The following is an 18,185-nucleotide window of genomic DNA, read 5'->3' as shown; positions in this document are numbered from 1 at the left end:
TCCACTACATTCCTATCTGTCTTGTACTGGGAAGCTCAGAATGGGACCCTGCGCTTCAGATGCGTCTCACAAGAGATAAGTAGCGGGGAAAGATCATCTTGTTGACCTGCTGGCAATGATTTTCCTAATGTAATCCGGAATGTTTTTGTCCTTCTTTGCTATGAGGATGCATATTTCCTCATATTTTCCACTTGTGAGGCTGGACATGAACCGACAACATGCACTTACAGGCCAGAAAGCCAACAGTATCCTGGGCTGCATCAAAAATGTGGTCAGAACTCCTGAAGAACTTCTTAGAAGAAAATATAATGATTGTGGAATAGGGACATGTTATGATCAGGTTCTTTAAAATTGGCCTCTGCCCAAATTAAGGTGCAAATGAGACCACACTGCAAAGTCAATAGTATGAATTTTTATTTAACAGTAAATGTGAGGTAGAGAGATAGAAATAGGAAAAGAGAGAAAGAGGGAAAGAGGGTGACAGAGAGACAGATTAAGTGGCAAAAAAATATCACCACTTCATAATTCAGCTGTCCAAATACTAGCATCTGCAGCCATCTGCTGCAAGATACCCAAGTCATAAAGCCAAAGCATAAGCATGGAGTTCTTATGCTTTTATTGTGAATAAAGTCTCACTCTTTCCAAAGTAATATTCAGTCTGAGATAGACAGACCAACATTAAGATTTACAAAACATGTATTTCTTGTTGTATGGGTTTGCCTAAGTAAAAATAGTTCATATAATGTCAGATAAATTACTCTGTGACAGAAAATTTCTAAGGTAGGAAGTGTTGAGTAGAAAAACAAGAATGTGTTGATATATCAAGGTCTCTACCAATATTATAGATGCTGAGTGAATAATCAGAATAGAATAATACAGTGAGCATCATTAAAAATTCAATATCTAATACTTCATGGGTAATCAGGGTCTGCTATTGTCCACTGCCTCAAAAGGGACATGCTGCAGTGACATTTTCAAGCAACATTTACTGAGGTTTTAATATAACTCACTGTACCTGAACATTTTCAAATTCATTTTTTGCATATCTTCAAATGAATAGTTATTCTTTCAGTGGTCTTTAGCACCAATCCTTTATGCCTTCCTGAAATCTATAATCTGAAAGAGATTGATCTTATTTTTAACTGACATTTAAAAGTGGCAAAGCTTCTTCTACAAACTGCTTGTCACTTAAAATTGTTGATACTCTGTCATCAAGTGATAATGCAGGATATAATTAGTCCTTTTCAAAATGTTATGCCTTTAAATACAAAAATTATACACATTAACCATGCCTCTTAAAAAAATATGATATATCAATGCATGCAAATCACTGTGTCTTTATAAATATTTTCTTAGGAAGCAGAACATCTTATTAATAGGAATCAGCCAGAAAGCACTGATCAGCTTTCATAGGGTCAATTTTTCAGTCATTCCAAATTTTCAGGTGAAATCTAGAAGGATGAAATATCAAATCAGCCAGAATGTTAAACCAAAGAAAAACATGATTTATTTTTTTTAATAAAACTGTTTGAAAGTATTTGAATTTACTAGGATTAAAATTAATTTATTGTGAAATTTTGTGAAAATCAGTGAAAATCAGTAAGTCAATTATCAAAAAAAAAAGAGAAAATTTATAGTTTTTATCATTATAGTTTTAAAAGTGTATTTCAGTTTGAATTCAGCTTTCTAATATATGATAAAACCTTCTTTATCTTGGAGTCGTGCAGATATAACCAATTTAAAAATAGGAAAATGATTTTGTAAAATATTTTATAGTTTTACATGTGGAAGACATAATAGATTTGAGCAAGATATGCACCATAAATTTAATTGTGGGGGTACAATATTCATAACTTATTCACTATTCAGTCATGACGTGTTTCTTGCTCTCTGCCTTTGTGGAAATCAAGGTCTTCATTCAAATCACTGACTGCATCAGAGTTTTATAAACTTACTATAAAATATTATTTGTAGAAATATAATGACAACTTAATTTTTTATACTATTTTGCATCTCATTTTTTCCATCTCTATATTAATTTTGTAAATAAACACACATATATAACTATAGACGTGTTCATGTATCCATGTCTCCAATGTTCTCTGAAGTACAAGCACTGGTATCTATCTAAGACCACCTTTTGCAGCTGACACCTTCTCATAAAAAGAGAAATGCACTGTAAAGTGAGCTGGTCCTAAAACGACAGCTAAAAAAACCAACAAATAGGGCCTTCAGCTTGCACATTTTAAGATTCTGACAGAATCACCTCTATTTCTGTCACTTCATAACTTTTGTACAATAGTTGTCACAAAAATAGCAGAAAGATATTGTCATGATAATCTCGAGGTCTTGGTCTTGTAATCAGATCTTTATCCTATTCCCTTGCAAAGTCCCAGAGATGCCTTTTTGGTGCTGGGAACTTTTCATTTATTTTGAGCAATCTAAAAGTCAGTCAACTGCACCAAGCTACAGGTTCTGCATACTATCAATACAGGGGGAAAGAATTCACTAAAGTTTAATTAATTTTGCCCATTTTAGAACACAGTGAATCCCACTGTAAAGACTAGTTTAGATATGTAGAACTGATGAGAGCTGTGGATATCCTACTTTCCAGAATTATGTAGTATAAATCCTACCATAAAAGAGTGCCTGAGGTAAATCACAGATTTCACATTTATGATTGAATTTTTAACTAAATTCAAGTCTCTTTTGTTCAACTGGCTAGGCAACAATTTCAATTGTAAGGTGAGATCTTTTAATCAGCAGTAAAAATGATATTTTTCACAAGATCCGCTACTGCAGAAACAAGAACACAAATAGCTGAAAGGTTTAAAAATATGGAAATTTTTGGAGCTAAAACACTTTAGCATTTTGATGAGTCACTTGTTTTCATTTCATAAATTAATAATATCATAGAGCAGAAAACACATTAACACATTAAAAAATCCACAAAAATCTGAAAGTAACACTTTGCATTTAAAGATACTTGTAAAAATTGCTTTTAAAAATAATCCCCTCTTCTTGGAATTACCAAGATTGTAATCAGAATAAATCATGCTTCTGATTCGCATCAATAAGGTATGCTGTGACCTCACTGTTTCCTGTACTTACACAAATATTTCTGGAAAGACTTTAATTTACTTTACTTTTTCATCAACATTCTCTTCTTTTCACTGTGTTGGTTGCAGGAGTTGTCCCAGGACATATCCCAGGAGGAATCCTGAGGAAGGCTGGAAGTTCTGTGATGTGCTAGTGAATGTATCTCATTTACCCAGTTCCAAGGTAAGTGAGTTCTAGCTGAAGCCAAAGCTTTTATCTTTAGACCTACAAATGTGCATAAAGTCAAAACAAAAAACGAACAAAAATCACTGCTTCACACATGAAGAATCATGAGGAGGTCAGATTGTGCAAGACCACGTATAAGAAATCCATTCAAGATTATGTCATGAACTTACCTAAAAGGTTGTACAGTAAGTAGTGTTGTGCAATGTAACTTGAGAAGTTGGTAATCATATTATTTAATTATTCATAATGGCAGCTGTCAACATAGTACATTCAATATGTCAAATTATGCTTGCAGTAAGGGTAACTTCACTTCATCCTATGCAGTGAGATATCTCTTGTATGTGCCAGCATATGATTTCAGACTTCCCAAGAAGTATCCCTGAGGACTTTCCACATCTGATCTCATGTCACTCAAGAACCTTACTCTTTTTCACTACTTCCAATAGCTACGGAAGAAAGAAAATAAAATTTTCCTAGTTGCAAAAATAAATACATTATAAAAAGTGAATGTAGCATTTAACTTTTAGCTAGAGCAACTATACAGTACCTCTGCTTCAGCCACTATCGTGATATTAGCTGATTCTTTCCAGAAAATGATAGTGTGTTTTGTTTTCCTGGAATTCAAGATAAATTCCCTCTGTTGAACCCAAAATGTTCGGAGTGATTATAGATACAAGTCATTATGGACAACACTATTCAGCATGCCAGCAGTATACAGCTTTTGCAAACTTTGTAAACCTTTACTTTTCTGAGAGTATAGGATTTGATCCTTCTGAATTCAGTCGATCTGACTTTAGTAGCACCCGCAGGGCAAATTCAGGAGAGGCATTTGATGTACATTTTCATTTTGAGCCCTTTTGAAGTCACTAGTGTTCATCTGCATTAAAAATGCCATTGACAGGGCTCAATGCATCGTTTTCAAGTGATGTTTTCAATCTCTCAACAAGCTTACTGTTTAAGAAATAGTTCTCCCTAGCATTCCCCTTCTCCTTGAGCACCACTTATGTATTGAAGTGCAATTCAGTTAGGAATGGCATACCTGCAGGTCAAAGAACAGACTGAAGGAGTTAAACCAGACATAAATCAGAATGAAATACATGGCTCCATGGAAGGCTCAATGGGGTAAAACAAACTATGTATCCATTTGTGCACAGCATGTCTCTCCCAGATGAGCAGAATTGAGAAAACAGGTTTCATAGACAGAACAAGTGTTGTCCATTGATGTACAAAATAAATCATCAGTCTAAAGAATTTGTCAATAACATGCTGCCCTAAACATCCATATGTCTGCGACATTAGGCTCATGTTGTTGCAACTAAATGAGATCCCAACCAACACAGAATGAAAAAAAAGTAGTGTAGCTTAAAGTGGCAGCAGATCAGTTTGGGAGAAAAAGACATTTTTTCTCCAGTTTTTTCAGAGCAGTTTAGGAAATGCATAGTCATTTATGAGAACAAAGAGCACTAGTTTATGCTCTGCATACCTATTAAAAATATAGACAAGCATTGGGAAAATTCTTTTAACAAATTGAGACCACCTACAGTGTTCCCAAATACATGATCAACTTTGGCAATACTGGGAATGCAGCTCACTTAGGTGAATGACGGGATTTGGCACTAAATGCAGTGATGTAGTAGGCTGTTGAGATGGATTCTGGTTTCAGCTCTACCTCCGCGTTGTGGGGCAGCTGTGACCAAATCATGTTTGTTTCAACATTGGTATTTAATACATCTTTCCCATTTAGTCTTTGTTCACCTAGGATGAACACGTGTTTGTGCAGTACCTATGCTGCATTTGGTGGCACCACAATACAAGTAAGAACTATCAAAGACCATCCAAGAAACATGAGAGGAAAGTGAATTTCTGAGGAAGTAAAGTGTGTTGTATATTCTAGATTAAAGTGATATTTATTATGTTAGAGAAAGCTGGAATTTATTCAGAAGTAAGTATCTCTAGTCCTCTTACTGCTTAAGATAATCTATAAAGTCCACTAATCTCTCTGAGCTATTATAAATGTTCCTAAATTCAAATCTATTTACTTCCTGGTAGTTTCTGTCATGATTCATACTGCAATATAGAGGAATAACTAAATCAGAAATAGATAACCCTATTCAAATCCAAAACATATAAAAATTTGATGTATTTATAACAACACTATTCACTTTGAGAAAATACGCGTTACTTCATGAAGTTTACATATAAGGAATTCCCATGTAGAAAAGAAAAGGGACTATAAGCTAGCAAGAAGAGAGTAGATTGTGACTTACTGTCACATGGAAAGGAGAGATTTTGTTGACCCTTATTGTTTGATTCGTCTGTCAGTGCCCCAGGACAGCTGAGACTCTTATGCCCAACAAATCTGTCAGCATCTCATTATGGGGACCCTTCACTGAACAGTCTTGCTAAGCCAACAGTGTAAGGGAGACCCCTCAGTGGGTCTTCCCACTTTATTCAAGTATGTTATCCACTGCCAATGACTACCATTACCTATAATTTCTGTACTGTTATAACTTCTGTTAGGATGTGAATATAACTTTTCAGTTTCCTCTAATTTTTACCCCCTGCCATCTTCCCACACTTACCATGGGAAGAACAAAGAGAAAAGAATAACTGATTATCATTGGAAGAAACTCAAAAATTTCTTTTCAAGTACTGTATGGAAATAGGGTATGAAGAGTAAACATCAGTTTTCAACACAATTTTAGCAGAACTGAATGCCAAAGCACAAATGGTCTATGTGAAAGCAGGTTGAGCAGACTTTTTGGACTGGCATGCCATTGCTAATTCACACAAAGATGATTTCGTGTAATATAATGTGGAGGTGATCAGAGAATGCTTAGGAGTCTAAATTTCAAACTGACTTTCAGAGCTGACCAAGAGTTGTACGGGTATTTGTTATCAGTGGGAAGTGCAGGGAAACATTGTTCATAGGTGTGATAAACTCTTCATGAAACTAACATGTTGGTGAACACCCTCCATCTGAAATATTAAAAATTATATACTGGAATAGAAAGACAATATGCCTGTCTACCAAGAGTAGCTTCTTTGGAAATGATTAAGTCTGGAGGCTAGTTTTTTCCTGCAATGACATATACATATATGTGTATGTGTGTCTCTCTATGTGCATGTGTGTGTCCAAATGCAGAGAGAGAAGGGAGGAGAGAGAGAGGAATAGAGAGGAAGATTCTTGTAAAAGCTAATTCAGAACACCTATTTAGTGGGTTCCTAAAATCATGTAAGTATTCCACAGAATATCAGACAACTGATAGAAAATCACTAGATCAGAACAGTACATTTTTTTATTGTTCATGGATAATTTACCACCTAGGTTTGTTGTGAGTTTTCCTCTTATTATCTACTATTCCTTATTTCCATGCTGTTTGTTATTTTCATGCAACTACATACAATTGAATTTGGAACATAAAGCATTAGAGAGAGGAAAATAAATTACAATCAAAGAAAGAAAATTCAAATGAACAAGTGCATGTCAAAAACTACAAGGCATTTCTTTCCCATCCTTTTAGACAGAACAAGAAAGAGTAAATTAAAATTAAAAGGCAGAAATAAAGCTGCTAAGTGATTTCTACTTTCCTCCTGTCGTAACAATTAACCTATGAAAATAATTGACACAAGACTACATTCAAACAAAAAGATTGCAATCTAAACTAATGAAGACACTCACATGGAATAAACACAGGAAATCAGAATTTCAAAATGCATTTTGAAGAAAATTGCATACTCACTCTGCAGGGAATGAGCCAATGTATCACAGATGAAACTCAGGAGAAATTACCAATTTAAAAATCAGTCTGTAATGGAGTATAATTTTATTTTACATTTATGAAAAATAAATTTAAAGGAACACGAGAAGATGTTTCTAACCACAAAAACAACTATGAACTAACAGGACAACAGGATTGAAAAAGAGACTGAGCTGTCTATTTTCTTTCTTTTTAAAGCTCTTGCATTTTATCCTCCTTGCAGACAGCTAGACATATTTGTTCTGAACAGATTTTTTGACAAGGACATTGTGGACTAAAAGCATCATACCATATTTTTCATTTTTAAGGTACATGCAATCCATCCCCATCACTTTGAGGTAACTTTGCTTTCCAGCAGAATGCTGCAGGTTTTAATCACAAGGCTACTTTTATTCTCAGTATGAGATCAAAATAAATACACCACCAGCGTGAACACTTTTCTGAGAGGACAAGAGGGATTCCTGCTTGTCATAACTAATGATGGTGATCAAAGCCAACCAGGTGCTCACACTGACCCTGAGCTTTGATCATTTACTGTACTTTCCAATATCTGAGCCTGGGAGTGAGTTGCCCTAATGGCCTCTGGTTACATTAGCGGCATATGGCAGGAAAAAGGAGTAGAAGATAAGAAGAAGCAAGAAGGAGAGGGAAATATCTAGCTATGCAGCATGTGCAAGTATAAAAACTTCCAGGTAATTGAAGTAAGCTCATATTGAAGGCTTTTTATACACTGTACATGTTAATGTTATTGAAATACTCAGTAGGTATTTCATGAAAGCTTGTCCCAAAGGGCAATGACATGATCCTTTACTCACCTTTGAGCAATTACTCAAATGAGCAGACTCAGTAGTTTAAAAGGATTTTTGCGTGTGCATGTGTGTGTGTGCAAGTGCTCTTCTGAAGCCTGTGAAACTTCTGACTTCTCAAAAGAACATATTAATGCTACCTTTTTACACGTTACAAATGTTTTGACTGACTTGAGATTCTTTCACCCATTGCTGACAGTGCCATTCTTGATAGCCACCACTGCACAATCCCTCAACTGCAGACTATGGTGCAGTCAGTTGAAAAATGTTCTTTATCTTTCTAAGGTTAGTTTCTCATTAGTTCTAATAGTGGATTATGTGATAGAGTTGATAGCTAAAGGCATTTGGGAAGACTTCCTCCCATCCAGTCTGCTTCACACTAAGTGAATCTTTCTGAAAACACTTTTCTTTTGTCTGTGCTACCACTTGAAGAATTTTATGTAGAACAGCAGCAAGTGTAAATGTACAGATATAACTTAGTGTACGGAGGTTCTCCAACTGCTGTGCACATTTCAGGTGTTCTCCAAACTCATTGCAGCCACAGAGAATAAACATAGCAGATGACATTATTATATGGGCCAGAAGCTGATATAGTTATTTAATTCACATCATAGGAAAAAGCAAAGATTAAAAAGAGATCTTTTTATCATCTTTGTGAGATCCTTCTTCACAAAATTCAGAGAGAAACAAGAACAATCAGTGTCCTAAGTGGATTCATTTCTTAGCACTTTAACAAAGCAGAAATTCAAGACTGTGTTTTTTAAAAAAGAAAGAAATTTCAGCCTTCAAAATACCTGCACTCCTCAGGAATGCTTGGTTTTTTTCTGTGCTATGACATCCCTATTGTAAGCAAGAATAAGAGAGGGTAATCGAAGTTACTCACTTCTACTGAAAACACACTTTCGGCAACAACACCGTAGATGAATACATTTACAAATAGATGAATGATGTCCAATATCACAAATAACAATGCAATGAAAGAATTTTTTGGTCTTCCGTTGAAGTGCCCTTACTATGCATATGATCTGCTTTAGGCCTAATTCTGCAGACAGTTCCCCTGTTGCATATTGTGTGGCCTCTGAAACCAGAGTGCTGTATCACAAGTTGGTAATTGCATGGTGTCAGATTGCACCTCATATAATTCCATGTCACAGTAAATTACGGATGTCTGGGTCCTGCAACATGTGTAGCTTTAAAAAGCCAAACTATGCAATTGCATTATGAGTTAGGTGGTACTGTGGAGCTCTGACCTTGATATGTAATTTAAGTAACTTTCAGTGCGTTAACAGTAACTGATGGAAGTATTCTGTAGTGTCACAGGCAATAGAGAAGATATAATATCTCTTATATTTTACAAACTGGAGTTCTGCTACCAAGTAGAAAGCAAAGCTAATACAGTGTTGTATGGAAAGCTGGCTGGCATAATGTATTCCACAAGCTTCTATTATGGTGTTATTTGTATCCTTCTGTTGGTATGTTTGTCATTTTCAGGGTTATAAATGGAACATCAAAAATATGCAGCAGAAACTGAATGAATTCTACAATTATTCCTATGTGTATGCCTCAATTTATGTCACATTAAAGACAGCAACACTTGTGATACTTTGTAAAAACACCTATTTTGCATCCTGGGAAATCAGGGCAGATCTGAGCTCTGACTGTGACAATAATATTTTTTTTCCTGAACAAGTTGGCTTCAGAAATACCATCATCTAAGGCATGAATTTTTGTAGTCTTTTATATACCAAAAAAACCCACCAAAACCACAACCACCCACCCCATTTTTGTATTGTAAGTTTTTTTACTATGAAGGATCACCATCATAGGTCAGAGATGCAGTTTGAACTCGGCTTGATGAAAGATGCTTAATATAATTGGAACAGATATCATATTTTCCTGTGACTGTCCATAATGCTTTTTACAGTGAGAACATGGTACTTTCTGCAGTGTAATCACAGGAGGAGGGGATTTTGACAATTAATTTGTACTTATTGGAACAGAATTTTAGATCTGATACAGAAGTAATTATTTTCTACCAGAAACTGCACTTCAGTTTTTTGAAAGCAATAGTAAAACAGGTTTGGACATTATCTAGAGGAGGAATTTAGCTTTTATACTGATTGTCAAACTTCCCTTTGCATCAAAATGAAGACATTTAACAACCCTGCATACTTAAAACAACAATGCAGACCCCAAATTTCTAATCCAATGTTTCGCAGGATAAGATTCACACTCACTAAAGGTAGGGAGTTCCTAAACTCTAGGGAATTTCACTCATTCTTTGGTGGAAGAAGTTCCAAAGGCTGAATTTTGCAAGATGAGGATTCAAAAACCATTATTAATTCCCTGAAAATTATAGTTGCCTGGTCAAGTCTTCTTATGTCAAAAAGTGTTGGAACTTATGAAATGGTGTCAAAAAAATCTCCTCTTTCACACAGAACCCTATCCTTCTATTAATGGAAGGTAAATTTTTCAAAAGCCATTACCTGATTTAACAGCCTAAATCACATTTTAGAGGTGACTTTAGCATTTAATAACTCAGCCTTCCTTTGAAAGCAACTTGGAAGTTACATGTCATCTGTTTTTGCCCTTTTAAAAATCACATCTTGTACTTAATGCAATTTTTAAGCCCCTTGGAAAAGCTGGTTTTAAATCCTTTTTGAAAATGTCACAGTTGTAAGGGTACTTCTAAACTATGGGAGTTAGAAACTTTCAATGCATGCCTGGAGTATATTCCCTTGCTCGTTCCCTCCATATTAAAACAATACCTAAGCAAACAATTTTCATCTGTTCTTTCATGGAAAGGCAATGACATACCTGTACCAGGAAATGAATCAAAACTTTTTTTACCTGTATAGAGTAAGGTCTACGTGTGGAAATAAATACATGAGGACAAGGCAGAGGAGTGGAATGAATATTAGGTCATTAATTCTTTTGACTGGCTTGGTAAAACCAAAATGAGTTTGTAAAATGCAGAGGATGAATAGTTGCTGGCATAGCTTATCTGTAATGATCTAGCTACAGTTGTAGCTGTAATATTTTACCTGGTCTTTTGTGTGATACCTCTCTAATACTCACCTGAAATCACTTATGCTGGAATATGAAAATGCTGAAATTTATGCTGGAATATTATTCCCATTAAAAAACTCTCATTATTTTTTGCAGGATGCATGACAGTTGCAAAGAAGAGAGTAAAAATCTGAAAACAAATTGGTGACTTCAGTTTTGCAAAGACCTTATCCATTTGCTTCATGCTCTGACTTCTGAATACCCCTCTTTGCCATCGTTACAGTATTTGCTGTGTGGCTAAAGATGTACATCAATCTTTTAGGATATCTTTGATTAAAGGACAGGACACAAGTCTGTGTACTCACAGCCCAGAAGGTCAACCACATCCTCGTCAGGTTTAGATCAGGTAAAAGGAAGAAATTATTTTCTCAAAGAGTGCTGAAGCACCTACACAGGTTCCCTAGAAAAGTTGCAGACTCCCCATTCCTGGAAGTGTTCAAGGCCAGGTTGGATGGGGCCCTGATATAGTGAGTGACATCCTTGACCATGGCAGGGAGTTGCAACTAGATGATTTTTGATGTCTCTTTTAACCCAAACCAGTCTGTGGTTCTATGACTATTACCCTGAGGTCCTACAGAGACCAACAAAGCCTTGTAGAGCACAAGGATGCATGTATGCATAATGCATATATTGGTCTGGACCTACACCCTCAGCAGTTCTTTACTCAATGCTAAAACTGTGGTGTTGCTGCAGTTGGGTGTTTTTATTCTTATTCTTATTATGAACTAGAATGAAGTTTAGATAGCTGAAAAGCATAAGCAATGATCACATTTGAAAACACAGTAGCATATAGCACATCAGCACTGGAATGCCACAAATGCAGTATTTGATGCACGTAGGTGGCTGTTGTGACTAGAACCAGGTTTTTAGTCAAGTAAAGAGGTATTTCTTGGCATTATAGGGTCACACCCTACTGTCAGTTTTAAGTAACACTCTGCATTGATCTCAGTGGGTAGTTGTGTTTAAAAATTGATGGCATGACCTGGCCCTTAATATGGAATGTCACCCGAAAAGAACATACACATTTTGCTGCTCTCTGTACAGTGAGAAAAAACCGAGTAGGAAGGAGGAGGAAACATAACAGGCCTCATGCTATCTTGAAGTATGTGGAAGGCACAGAATTTTAAACAGTATTAATAGCTTGAGTCTCAGCCTGTTTAATAACCAATATTACCTTAATTTATTTCCTGTTACTTCAGTAGAGTTGCTTTGGATTTACATCTTTGTTAATTCAATCAGAATATAAACACACTTGGAATTAAATGCAGAAATATATTAATGAAAAAATATTCAAAGTGTCTCATAAATATTTTGTTACTGAAAAGATTTTGGGTTTGGAAGCAGAGCCTGAAGAGTTATATTAATATTTCCAACTATTCTCTCAGGTTCGAAACCTATGGATATTGCACATCCCTTGGGCTGCAAGTTTGCTGTATTTTTCCAGTCTGAATATCATCAAACAGTTTTCTATCAATCTTAAAATTTACAACAACCTGTAAAGTATTTGTTTGTTGTTGGACCAGATAATAAATTCTAAAAGATTTATCTGTCCTGATTCAAGCTCAACTTTTCTATATTTTGTCTTGTTCATGTATTCATATGTTTTGTATAAACTCCCATCTTTATTTGACAGCCAATGATCTTTTATTTTATTAAAGAGACTTAAATTCAACCTCTCAACCATGCTGTAATCATTTTGATCTTCCTTATTTGCTTCTCCTCATACTAACATCTGCTCATAACATTTTACCACATAGCAAGGTTACATATTCAGTGTGAACAAAATCTCTCATCCCCATTCCCTGTTTTTTGGTTTTGTTTTTTTTTTCTCCTTTGTTTTATCAAAGTGTGTGATCTGGTTCAAATTACAATATGAATACAGCATAGCAGAGATGTATGCAATGAAGATTAAAAATAAGTCACTGAGCTCACTGTAACTTCCTCAATGTCAAAAAATGTGCCATTGTAAATCCCCTGGGACTGCCTGAACAATACTTGCATATTCCAGGCCTTATGTCAGCCTGATACCCATCTGTCTATTTGCTAAACTCAGTCTCTCCTGTCCTTTCTGATATCACTCCTTCTATTGTGGGGGAATGGGAGAGGAGGGGCTGTGAACAGCAAAATTTCCCTTCATTTTATTCAAAGGTGAGATCCTCTGGACATGATATCTCCCTGTAAGGTACTCTAACTTCATTTGCATGCTGTTGTGGGATGTTTTTGTACTAATCCTAAAAGTAACAAGTCAGCACAGAACATTTTAAATAACCTTGAGTATCACTATTGTATTTGAATAATTTAGATCAGGATCCTGACTCCAACTTGCAAATAAACAGTTTTGGTAAATCTTAGTACTGGGGCTGCGGTTTTGTGGTTTGCACAGCACAGAATTTGCAGACAAGTCAGAAGACAGCAAGAAGAGGTAACATTAAACTCTTCTGATTTGTGCCACTCTACAGCCTAAGAGTCATCTGGCATAATTTTGAACCTCTCCAGGAATGTCCTATGTGCCACAGTACAATACACACTCTCCAAAGTGTGACATGGCCTTACTCTGGGGTGTCCTTCCTTTGGCACCATTGAATCCAAAAAATTGGCCCGAAAGACTGCTCAGAGACTTTTTTTTGTCTTTAAGCAGCAAGGTATTTGTTTATTCAATGTTGGGAGCAAGCCAGCTCGCGCTGGACAAACTTGCTCGACTTGCAAGTGCAAAACTAAACCATTTTATACACTTTAGATACATGGTTACATCATTTATTATACATATTAATAAGCAGGCTAGTCTCTGGGCAGAGTCTTTCCAGACATGCGCAGTCTTCTATTGTGGGGGTCTTCTCCTCAAGCCTTCATCCCTCTGGTGGTTGCCATGGACGTCTTCCTCAATTTGACCTCTTCAATTAGGTGACCTGGATTCTTCAAGCTTTCAAAATCCTGGCTCTGGGTCTTCTAGATCTTATTCAAACATCTAGTTTACCTAATTTATTACAGTGTGCGTACTACTCCTATTCTTTCTATAATAAGGCCTTTGGTCCAGTGAGCAGAACAGAACATGATATTAACCAGTGCTCCTAAAATGTTCTTCTAGCAAAACAGGTATTGAGGTTTCTTAGCAGGCCAAGATATCTCAGTTAACTCTTTTAGGCCTGGCTCCTGTTTCACCATATCTGAGCGAGACTTTTGGGGGATTCTTTGAGGAGGGATGATCAGTGAAGTATCCCCTCACTTGCAGAATCAAGACCGAGATCTGCAGCTGAGTCATTGTGCAAAGCTGCTTCTTATGAACATTTTGTGATCATGCTATAGACAGAGGTGTGCAAATCTGTCACAAAGTAGTTTTCAGCAATCTATTGCATCGCTCAACTTTTCCAGCAGCTGCTACACGATATGGGATACGATATACCCATTCAGTGCCATGTTCCCTGGCCCAAGTAGTAACTAAACTGTTTTTGAAATGAGTCCCATTGTCTGACTCAATGCGCTCTGGGGTCCTGTGTCGCCACAGTACTTGCTTTTCAAGACCCAGAATGGTATTTCAGGCAGTTGCGTGAGGCACCGGATAAGTCTCTAACCATCCAGTGGTTGCTTCCATCATGGTGAGAACATAGCATTTACCTTGGCAGATCTGTGGCAGTATGATATAGTCAACCTGCCAGGCCTCCCCATATCTATACTTATTCCAATGTCCACCATACCATAGGGGTTTTGCTCTCTTTGTTTGTTTAATGGCAGCACATGTCTCACAATCATGGAAAAGGTGGGAAATAGTGTCCACAGTTAGATCCACACCTTGGTCTTGTGCCCATCTATAAGTGGCATCTCTACCCTGATGGCCTGAAGCATCATGTACCTATTGAGCTAAGAACAACTCTTCCTTATGCTACCAATCTAGATCTACTTGCGATACCTTGACTTGTACAGCTCAGTCCGCTTGTTTGTTGTTTTGATGTTCTTCATTAGCTCAGTTTTTGGGTATATGGGCATCTACATGGCGGACTCTCACAGTCAACTTCTCAACCCGAGTGGTAATGTCTTGTCATAAATCAGCAGCCCAGATAGGTTTCCCTCTATGCTTCCAATTAATCTTCTTCCACTGATCCAGCCACCCCCACGGAGCATTGGCTATCATCCATGAGTCTGCGTAGAGATAAAGCCTTGGCCATTTTTCTCGTTCAGCAATGTCCAGGGCCAATTGAATGGCTTTGAGTTCTGCAAATTGGCTTGATTCACCTTCCCCTTCAGTAGCTTCTGCCACTTGTTGGATGGGACTCCAGACAGCTGTTTTCCAGTTCTGATTCTTCCCTACAATATGACAAGAATCATCAATGAAAAGGGCATAACGTGTTTCTTCTTTGGGTAACTGATTGTACAGTGGAGCTTCTTCAGCCCAATTCACTTGTTCTTTTTCCTCCTCATCAGTCAGACTGAAGTTTCCACCTTCAGGCAAATTTGTTATGATTTCTAAGATTCCAGGGCGATTCGAGTTTCTGATTCGGGCACACTGTGTAATCAAATCAATCCATGTAGCACCAGTGGTATGATGAATAGGGGCTACCTTTCCTTTGAACATCCAGCTCAGCTCCAGTAGTTGGGGTGCCAGGAAAAGCTGTGTTTCTGTGCCAATCTTCTCTGAGGCTGCTTGTATTCCTTCATAAGTCACTAAGATTTCCTTCTCCATGGGGGTGTAGTTGGCTTCAGATCCTCTGTAGGTTCAGTTCCAGAAACCAAATGGTCGGCCTTGGGTCTCACCAGGTACGTTTTGCCAGAGGCTCCAGGAGGGACCATTATCCCCGGCTGCAGAATAAAGTACATTTTTCACATTTGGTTCTGTCCTGACTGGCCCAAGTGCCATAGCGTGTACAATCTCCTGCTTAATCTGTTTAAAGGCTTGCTGTTGTTCAGGACCCTACTGGGTCACTTATGGGTCACTAAGTAAAGAGGATTCATGATTTGACTGTATTCAGGAATGCGCATCCTCTAAAAACCTATGGCCCCCGTGAAGCTTGTGTTTCCTTTTTGTTAGTTGATGGAGCCATAGCTATGATCTTGTTGATGACTTCCGTTGGAATCTGATGATGTCCATCTTGCCATTTCATCCCTAGGAATTGGATCACTTTGGCAGGTCCCTTGACTTTACTCTTTTTGATGGCAAAACCAGCTTTGAGGAGAATCTGGGTAATTTCCTTTCCTTTTTCAAAGACTTCCTCTGCTGTGTGCCCCCACACAATAATGTCATCAATATATTGTATGTGTTCTGGAGCCTTATCCTTCTCTAGTGTAGCCTGAATCAGTCCATGGCAAATGGTGGGACTGTGTTTCCACTCCTGGGGTAATCGGTTCCAGGTGTACTGCACGCCTCTCCATGTGAAAGCAAACTGCGACCTGCACTCTGCTGCTAAGGAGATGGAGAAGAACGCATTTGGAATATCAATGGTGGCGTACCACTTCGCTGCCTTGGACTCCAGTTTGTACTGGAGCTCCAACATGTCTGGCACAGTGGCACTCAACGGCAGGCTGACTTCATTTACCTGTCTGACTTCTTCTCTGATTGATCGACCTTCCCCTAGTGAGGAACTGGCTCTTTGTGAACTGGCTCTTTGCCTTGCCTCCTGTTTTTCTCCCATTGTTACTTCTGTTAATCTGCCCCCTTCCTCCCTTACTAATCACAGAGGTAGGCCTGTAGGTCCTGAAGATCTCCTTACCCGTGTCTTCCTTTTCACTACAGGGGCAATAGTGACTTCAGATATTGTGGTTTGGGTCCCTGCCTCAGTCGTAGTCTTTTTAGAGTATTGAACAGCAGCTCGGTAGGCACAGGCCAGGCCCCAGTACAGGGTGAGAAGTTGCTGGTTTTGATTGGGGTAGGCAAGGCAGCCTTCCATTAAACGAGGTGTTAGTTTGTTGGGATTGAACACTTGTTCTGGTGTGAAGTCCCAGGCAACAGGGGGTTTTAGATGCCCAAAGAACCTGCCTAAATTCATCCACATCCCTTGCCACCCAGGAACTAGCCCCTTTAGAAAACATCCCAGTAAATTCTCTCTCGAATTTGGTTTTGTCCTGGCACAAGGCAACGAAAACAACACTACCTTCCCCACTCCCTATAATGTTTTAAGAGCATTGGTTATGAGCAACAATATAGCCAGACAACTCAAGTAAGGTTTAGTAAGGATTGCGGGTGCTTTCATTACCAGACCCTCCACGTCAAAATTAAGAAGAGAAAAAAAATTGATTTCTTTCCCTTCTGTGTCTTTTAAGGGACAAGTCCCACATCCTATCAAAACTGTTAGTAAAATTACAGGAATATCCACTAGAACTGGGTGAATTGCCATGCTTTTGTTATATGTTCCCAGGTTAGCAAAACAAATAGATAAGTGAGGCAGTTGTTGTATAAACAATCTTCCCTTGGCAGTTTTCCCAGCCAGCGCACCAAAATTTGTAGTTGTTTACTTTGGCTGAATGTCAGGTGTCCACTAAGCCTGCGCAGATCTCCCACCACCACGAAAAAGGGGAAACGAAAGGGAAAAAACATGAAAAACCTGGGCTTACCCAGAAAGAAAGTCTCCATATTTACATGGAGAAAAAAAAAAAAGAAGAGACTAATAATGCTACAAACACACAGGCAAAGGAAACTAACAGTAAAAAAATTCTACCTTCCCCATGGAATGGCATCTTGGACAGACATAGCTGCCTACAGGGCCATCCCAGAAGAAAGAAGAAGGGCCAAGCTAATTCTTCCTTCCCTCTTATAGTCGGACGGACATAACATGATATGTATGGAATATTCTGTTTCTCCTGGAAAGAGGAGGTGTTATTTTACTACACAAACCCACTACAGTTGGTTTGGAAATACAGACTTTGAGTTGTTGGCAAACATGCATGAACTGCTTTGTGTCTCGTTTCATCTTCTTGCTCGCTAGTGAGACAAGAAGAACATGTCATATCCTGGTGACTGGAGGACCAAACAAAGAATGCAAAGGCAACATGCTTTGTAGGTTTCTCGTAGGATGTTTCTATCTCTGCATCTCCTATTTCTCTTGAACTAGCAGGTTAAAATGTTACTACAGGAAAACAGATAGGCAGACAAAGCCTTGCACTGAACATGATTACACAAAATGCTTTCCTTAGGAAAGCAGGAGAGGCAGGAACTAGCACGTGATTGCTATAATAGGCTGTGCTGCTTCTTGATCACTTCAAGCAGAATGAGCATTTTCCTGAAAGGGAGTCTATTGGCCTCCTTTATCTTGTATGAGAAATGCTTGCTCTGTTCTGT

General features: G+C 37.9%; 1 long non-coding RNA gene across 1 annotated transcript; it reads right to left on the bottom strand.

Moving 5' to 3' along the window:
* Positions 1–461: 461 nt before the first annotated feature.
* On the bottom strand, positions 462–17,614 carry LOC113973224. Its single transcript, XR_003536173.1, has 4 exons — positions 17,566–17,614; positions 3,456–3,731; positions 3,112–3,324; positions 462–1,116 (listed from the first exon to the last, which is right to left on the bottom strand). It is a non-coding gene; the product is annotated as an uncharacterized LOC113973224 (long non-coding RNA).
* Between the last annotated feature and the right edge of the window lie 571 nt (positions 17,615–18,185).

This window comes from Neopelma chrysocephalum, unplaced genomic scaffold, assembly GCF_003984885.1.
Source record: "Neopelma chrysocephalum unplaced genomic scaffold, ASM398488v2 Primary Assembly neopelma1_23b, whole genome shotgun sequence".
Lineage (NCBI taxonomy): Eukaryota > Metazoa > Chordata > Aves > Passeriformes > Pipridae > Neopelma > Neopelma chrysocephalum.
The sequence above is the reverse complement of the archived record's forward strand: the minus strand, read 5'-3'. Positions and strand labels throughout refer to the sequence as shown.